This window comes from Columba livia, chromosome 2 (genome assembly GCF_036013475.1).
Source record: "Columba livia isolate bColLiv1 breed racing homer chromosome 2, bColLiv1.pat.W.v2, whole genome shotgun sequence".
NCBI classification, from domain to species: Eukaryota; Metazoa; Chordata; class Aves; order Columbiformes; family Columbidae; genus Columba; species Columba livia.
In genome coordinates, this window is record NC_088603.1 from 9,278,743 (window position 1) to 9,285,363 (window position 6,621).

Below are 6,621 nucleotides of genomic sequence, written 5' to 3' on the forward strand. Positions count from 1 at the left end.
TTGTTCAATGACCATGTACTGGATCTCAGAGACTGCATGGTTCATTTGCTAAACCAGACAGATCAGATCCTTAGAAATTAGGTTTGTGGTTCATCTCCTCTTGGTGTACAGCATCAACTAAACACTTAGGAATGCACAGACCTTTGAAACAGGAGGTAACTTGGCCACAAGGAGGGCAGAGGTGTGTCCCTGCCTCTTAGGTAAGGATGAACTTCTCCTTGAGAGGTGTAAAGGTGTAAAGGTGACCACCCGAGCTTCCAGAGCCTGGTGCCTCCTGGGTCTTGTCGCATAGCTGATTTGCTGGCCTTAGAGGAAACATGAGCTTAAAACAAAGCTCTTCGCACTTCAGTGGGGTTTACTCACATTTCATTTGCATTTATAAGGCTTTTTGCCATGTGAATTTGCTAGTACTTTATATGGTCTGAGCACACATTGCACTCTCCTTTTGGCTAAGGTCCACAATGTATCTTTCTCCTTTGTCTGGCCACTCATTTTCTGCAAATTCAGACAAAATATAACTTCTTTGCAACTTCTTCTCACTTGTAGAATTTGCTGAAACTTGGCCAAAGGCTTGGGAGGAAAGGTGGAAGTGAGGGCAGGTGGGCAGCGGACTGACACCCGTGCATGTTATAGAAAACCAATACAGGTTAGTTGTTAGAAATTATTTATGAAATTTCAGTCCACATGGTTATGGTCCTGCAGGCATATTTTGGAAATATTGAATGAAGTGCTCTATCTTGCAAAAGACAGTGACTCCTTCATCAGAGGCGTGGATTAGGCCAAGCAGATAAAGGAGCTGGGAAGGGATGTAACTGCAGCTGGTAACAGAAAATTTCCATTTATCCATGGAGCTGCTTCACTGCTGCACTATCTCTGCCTTCAGGGCAAAAAGTAGAGAGGACATTTCTAGTTCCGACAAGTAAAACCAGAATTAGCAGTCAGGTCAGGTGCCTCCTGGGAGGATCGTTTAGCTCCCTGTGCTTCTTCACGCTTTATGGCATGCTGAGCATCTCCCGCACTTGAAGGGCAGTAGACCCATGCCTGAGTATACCAAAAAGTTAATTGGAAAGAGCAGCTGTGAAAACGACCTGACCTTTTCCTGAATCGCAGCCCAATGCTGAGTAGCAGAGGTCATCCAATTAACGGGGAAAATGATGCTGGAAGAGAACTTTCTGCCTTGAAGGAGTGATGCTGAGACTAGTTAGGGGAGCCCCCTCACAGCATGATCAGTTTTAACATGAGATGGTCTTCACAATGAGAAGGCAGTTGCTCCAGACCTCAGATGTAGACAGTGGTTACCAACACCGAGGTGGCCGCTTGAGCTCCAGCAGCACTGCCAGAGATTAGAAATGGTCTGCATAGCGTGCTAAAATGATGATCCTGCTTCCTGAGACTTCTACTGTCAGTAAAGTTGAATTTTGTTCTGAGGGAAACAGACAGGTTGGATGAAGTTTTTAGACCCAGCAATTGCCTATGCTAACAGGAGAGAAGACCATTTCTGTATCTCATGTTCTTAGCATATCCAAGCCTTAACAGGTTTCCCACACTCCGTGGGCATTCAATTTAAAAAGAAACTCCTCCCTTGACACTTTCAAAAATATTCACAAGGTTATTTTCCAGGCTCCAGCAGACTGAATCAATGGGACTCCTTCGGGCTGGTTCAATGGTCTGTGTCACTAAAGCACATCCATTGGGATGTTTCTCATTTCACTGGTTAACGAAGATGTTCCTTATCTATTTTCTGATGAAGGAAAGCAAACAATCACTGCTTAGTATCATGGGATATCAGCTAACAATGTAACTGGCTTATATAGATAAACTCAACTTCTTTGTGCTTCAAAACACCAAGAAACTGTGTCAACCTTGAACAAGGCGCTGTGACTATTTTTACAAGGTGTGTATTAAGAGCAGTTTAATCTGGATAGTGATCTTTCCTCCATGTTGACTAAACGTGTATAGCATAAACATTTATAACCACCCTGCTCCCCAGGCAGGGGGATTTGGGTGAGATGAGATAAACCGTACTCAGATAATTCTCCACCGGACCGTCTTAAAAAGCCAAGAGAAGGGCAAGAGAGAACAATGATTCACCTTTTGCACCTTCTACAATCCCAAACAAGTGACAAAGCTAAGGCTAATACTAATACAAGAAAATCAGTCAGGGTGGATTAAATTACATTTTATGTGAATTAGAAAAGCCTTTGGTTTAGTTACAGGTTCAGAAGAAAGCAGACAGGGAATGTACGATCAAAAAAGTGAAGGGAACTGTTAACTTGTCAGTGACTTCCCCACCAGCCATTACCAGCAACTCCAGCAATACAGAAACTGAGAAATGCGGTGTGAGATCCTCCACAATTCATCGGTGCTGACTGATGGCACCCAGAGGAGCACCAGAAAAAGTGTGTAGGAAAAAGGAGTATTATATGTTCTAAGTGATGGAAACAACTGCCGACAAGCAAACGGATGGCTGTTTAGGGGACCACAGGAAATCCAAGCAGCTGGAATCTCAGATCGCAGCCGGCTTTTAAAGAAATGTAATTCAGATAATACTTCTTAGAGTGCTTTCTCCAAAGGGGTCTGCTATCGTCTCACCAATTTTGTTTATTGTGTTCTTAAAGAGAACAACCAATACATATGGAAATTAAAAGTAAACAGGGATTACCACAGCAGTATATTAGAGACATGCCAGATTTACTATAGCACCTGTTTAGCAAGCTTGAAATCACTTTAAAAAAAAATCATTACAGCTATGCAGGTCATTAATTACAGCTATTTACTTTGAGAAGAAATATAAGCAGGAGTTACTAAGAGATTTGGCGAGATTGATACTTGTTTCTCTAACAGAAGGATATGAGTGATGGTGGGGGGGGCTGTCTCCCAGTTTAAAGCAGGAGAGATATGTGTAAATAAATGCTGTAATTAAAACTGACATTTTTTTGCTTGACTGCTAACAGTGACCACAAGGATGAAAAATGACATTAGTTCCAGCAGGGGCAGAGGCACCACTAGCTGTAAGAGATGAGGGGAGAGCATTAAGGCAGTAATGAACTGAGTGATGAGCTCTTGCCCAAGGATGCTGGACTGCACCTGTAATCCACGGTGCCACCTTCAGCACAATGACTGGCACCGACACCGATGGACAGGACAGGTGCCAGCTTTCATGAGAGCTGTTATTTGCAAATATACTCCATGGCTGAGATGTAGTGAGAAAACTCTGTACTCAGTGAAGGCACAGTGCTGAGAGCTTCAGGGCATACAGAGGGGTGTTGTGACAGTGAGAGTGGGGTGGGTAGAGCTGGTTGCTTTAAAGGGGACAAACAAATCAGTGATTCACATTCTGATGGGCTGACATGGAAACTCCACCATCAAATATTCCCCAGGCTGTTCTGCATCTTCTGCATTTGTCATAGACCAAGGGATAGGCCAACTGCAGGAAAGTCAGAGCCTGTGGTTGGGCTACACACTCAAGAGGAAATGGCCCAGGATGCGAGGAAATGGTCTTACATTGTGTCAGGGAGGTTCAGATTGGATATTAGGAAACATTTCTTCCCAGAAAAGGTCGTCAGGCATTGGAACAGGCTGCCCAGGGAAGTAACTGAGTCACCATCCCTGGAGATATTAAAAGACACGTAGATGAGGTTCTCAGCGACATGGTTTAGTGCCAGAGTTAAGTTGTGGTTGAACTCCATGATCTTGAGGGTCTCTTCAAACCAAAATGATTTGATGATTCTATGTTTTTAGAGCACCTTCTGGCACTCATCTGGCACTAGAAGTGCCCAAAGGCTGCACCAACTTCACACAGGTCAGGTTCCTGGGGCAAAGGGATGATGTGGTGCTGGAAAGGAGTGAGGTGGATGGGGAGCTTTGGACATGTGAGAATTTCAAAGAAGGTGACACCAAGATGTGACAGCTGCTCTGGATACCTGGGACAAGGACACAGAGTTTTCTCTCTGTCCACACTCGCCTCTGGGGAAGAGTCCTGGCGTGGAAAGGCCAGGGAGAAACTTCAGCCTACCGGGTCCAGCCCCAGCCATGGTGCTCAGCAGCTCCTCTCCATGTCCAAACAGGGTGCCCAAGACACCACTCTTGGCAAACACATTGGTGCTCATTTGCAGGGGAACTAAAAAAAGATGTAGCAATTTTGCAACAGCCATTACATCAATCAGAATTCATAAGCAGCTTCTTGAAATTATCACATATGGCAACTGCACTGCATCTTTCTGGTAATTAGATGTCAATGCTTAAGAAAGTGTGGCTGATTCAGCATCTCCGGCTTTGTACTTCCTTTTCCTCTCTTTTCCTCTTCTTGAAGTGGAAATTTAGCTGATTTATTCTAGCCAACACAGCAGCATAAGAACTTGGGTGTCAGTGTGGCATTTGTGCCTGAAAGGAGACTCAGGTGGCCCCGGTCCAATACCACCTATTGAACAACCGGGTCAATAATACTGCTTCTCTAACCTCTGCATGAAATTTGTGAGTGCTACCTATCACTTGATATACAATTATGTGCTTTTCTTTCCCTCTGAAATGAAACAGAGATTTTAAATCATGCTTGTATGGGGTAAGGTCTGTGAATTGCACACAAGAAACTGGTGTGGGCCACCTCATGAGAAGCAAAACAGCATGAATGCTGTCAGCACCAGTCCATGGCTTGTAAAAATCACGTTTTATTATCTTTCAAAAATAAGATAGAAGTGTCTTAAAATAAATGTTCAGCAGAAGATTGATCAAAACAACTTTAATTAGAGACATGAGGCTATTTACATTGGCTTTCACTTTTCTAATTTAGCTTTAATTTTTGTGCTTGAGAGTAACCAAGCAAATCAAAACTCATGTGGCTTAGTTGAAACTTGTGCTGGTAAAGAAAGCATCTCTCACTCTGTGCAGCAAAATAGCAAAGGAGATGACTAGGAAACAATGTTCCAGGTGCTGATGCTTTTTGAAATGCTGCGGGTTTGTCGATATGATCAGGCGCCCCTTGCTCTGTGAAGCCACGTCTGATCTTTGCTCCAGCAAGGTGATCTGTCCAGGCATGACTCTCTGCCGGAGATCCTGAGAGCTGCTCCCAGAGTGAGTCAATGTGTCCCCAGCTCCTGTGTGACCCCTGGAGAATTTCCACTGCCTCTGCACTCCTGTCCACTACCTGTGCACCCAAATGGAGACACGTGTTGGTGGGAGGCCAGCTCCTCCATCCAAACCTCACGTGTGCTTTAAGTTTGGATTTGACCTAATTCCCTAAGGAAACACAGCCTGCACACCTCCCAAAGCACCTGTGCTTTACTTCTGGTGGTGTTGGCTGGGGATTGTCTCTACGTTACAGAAAAACAGTTTCATTCCTCTAACCCAAACAAGTCCTCCTGCACTAGTAGATTCCTCTGTCATTTGGAAATGATATACAATACAGAAACATATACAGAAATATGCCATTTGGAAGAGGAGGAACCACTTTTGGCAGTATGAATGTGTCCAGAAAGCTTTAAAAGTTCCAGAAAAACATAACATTTCCAGAAAGATTTTAAAACATCACAGATCAGTTTGGTACAACCAGAAGCACAGTCCACAGTGGAAGCTCTGGTCACCAGCAGGACACATGCCCACAGGATATCCCACTGCTTCCAGTGCTTATGCAGCAGTAGGCTGGCACCTCTGGTGATTACAGCCATAGGAAGAGATTTTCATCAAAAATTGTTTTTTCAAATGGCTTTTCTTGCAGCGAAGATTTTCCAGCTGAGATAGCACATGTCACAGCATGCTGACTGGAGCTCTTGTACCTGGCTCTATCTGCTACACAGCTCTATCTGTGTAACAAGGTGGGCATCAGAGCCCAGCATGAGACAAAGGGAGCAGAGCTCCCTGACCACATGGTTGAACATCCCTGCCTAAATTCACTTTGTGAATACTCACCTTGCCACATCACACATCCCACCTGTCGTCACCACACAGCCCTGAGACAACTTGGGATGCAAGATAAAAATTCAAGACCCCAGAGGTTTCCTTCTGCTTGCAGAAAAAAGCAGAGGAAAAAAATGGGTCAGGAACCATACCCTTAGGTGTCCAGTTCTTTAAAGATAAATTCAGTAAGAACAATACAATGTTGCCTGTTTAGAAAGAAGACAGAGAAAGAAACGAGGTGGTAAACTAGTCAGGATCCTGACTAGCTGGTGTTCAAAACTCCTAGACATACAAAAAAGGCATATAATCTAGTCCTGTTGGCTCAACTTTTAGTGTTACAATTTTTAAACTATCTGTGCTTTTTTGAAAAACAGACAAAATGCTAAAACTGGAACTGGATAAGGGCCACTCTCTCCCATTTCCGTGGGGGGAGTCCTTGTTTTTCCCTGGTAGGACCAGCAGCCTGGGTCTCTTGCCTTACCTGTATGGACAGAGGAAAATCCTTTTTAGGCATTTTCTTTCTTTCTGAGCACTCATTCTTTGTTCACCCTGGAACAGTAGAAGCTGCAGGATAGAGAGGATGGACAAAGATGGTCTGCACTCCTTCTGCATCCCACCTCTGCCCACCACCCCGTGGCAGACTGCTCTGCCTGGATTTAATCCATTAGCAGCCAAAACACCCTCAGGTCTTGGGGTCCCGGAGTGCTGAGGACACTGCAGCTGGGTGGG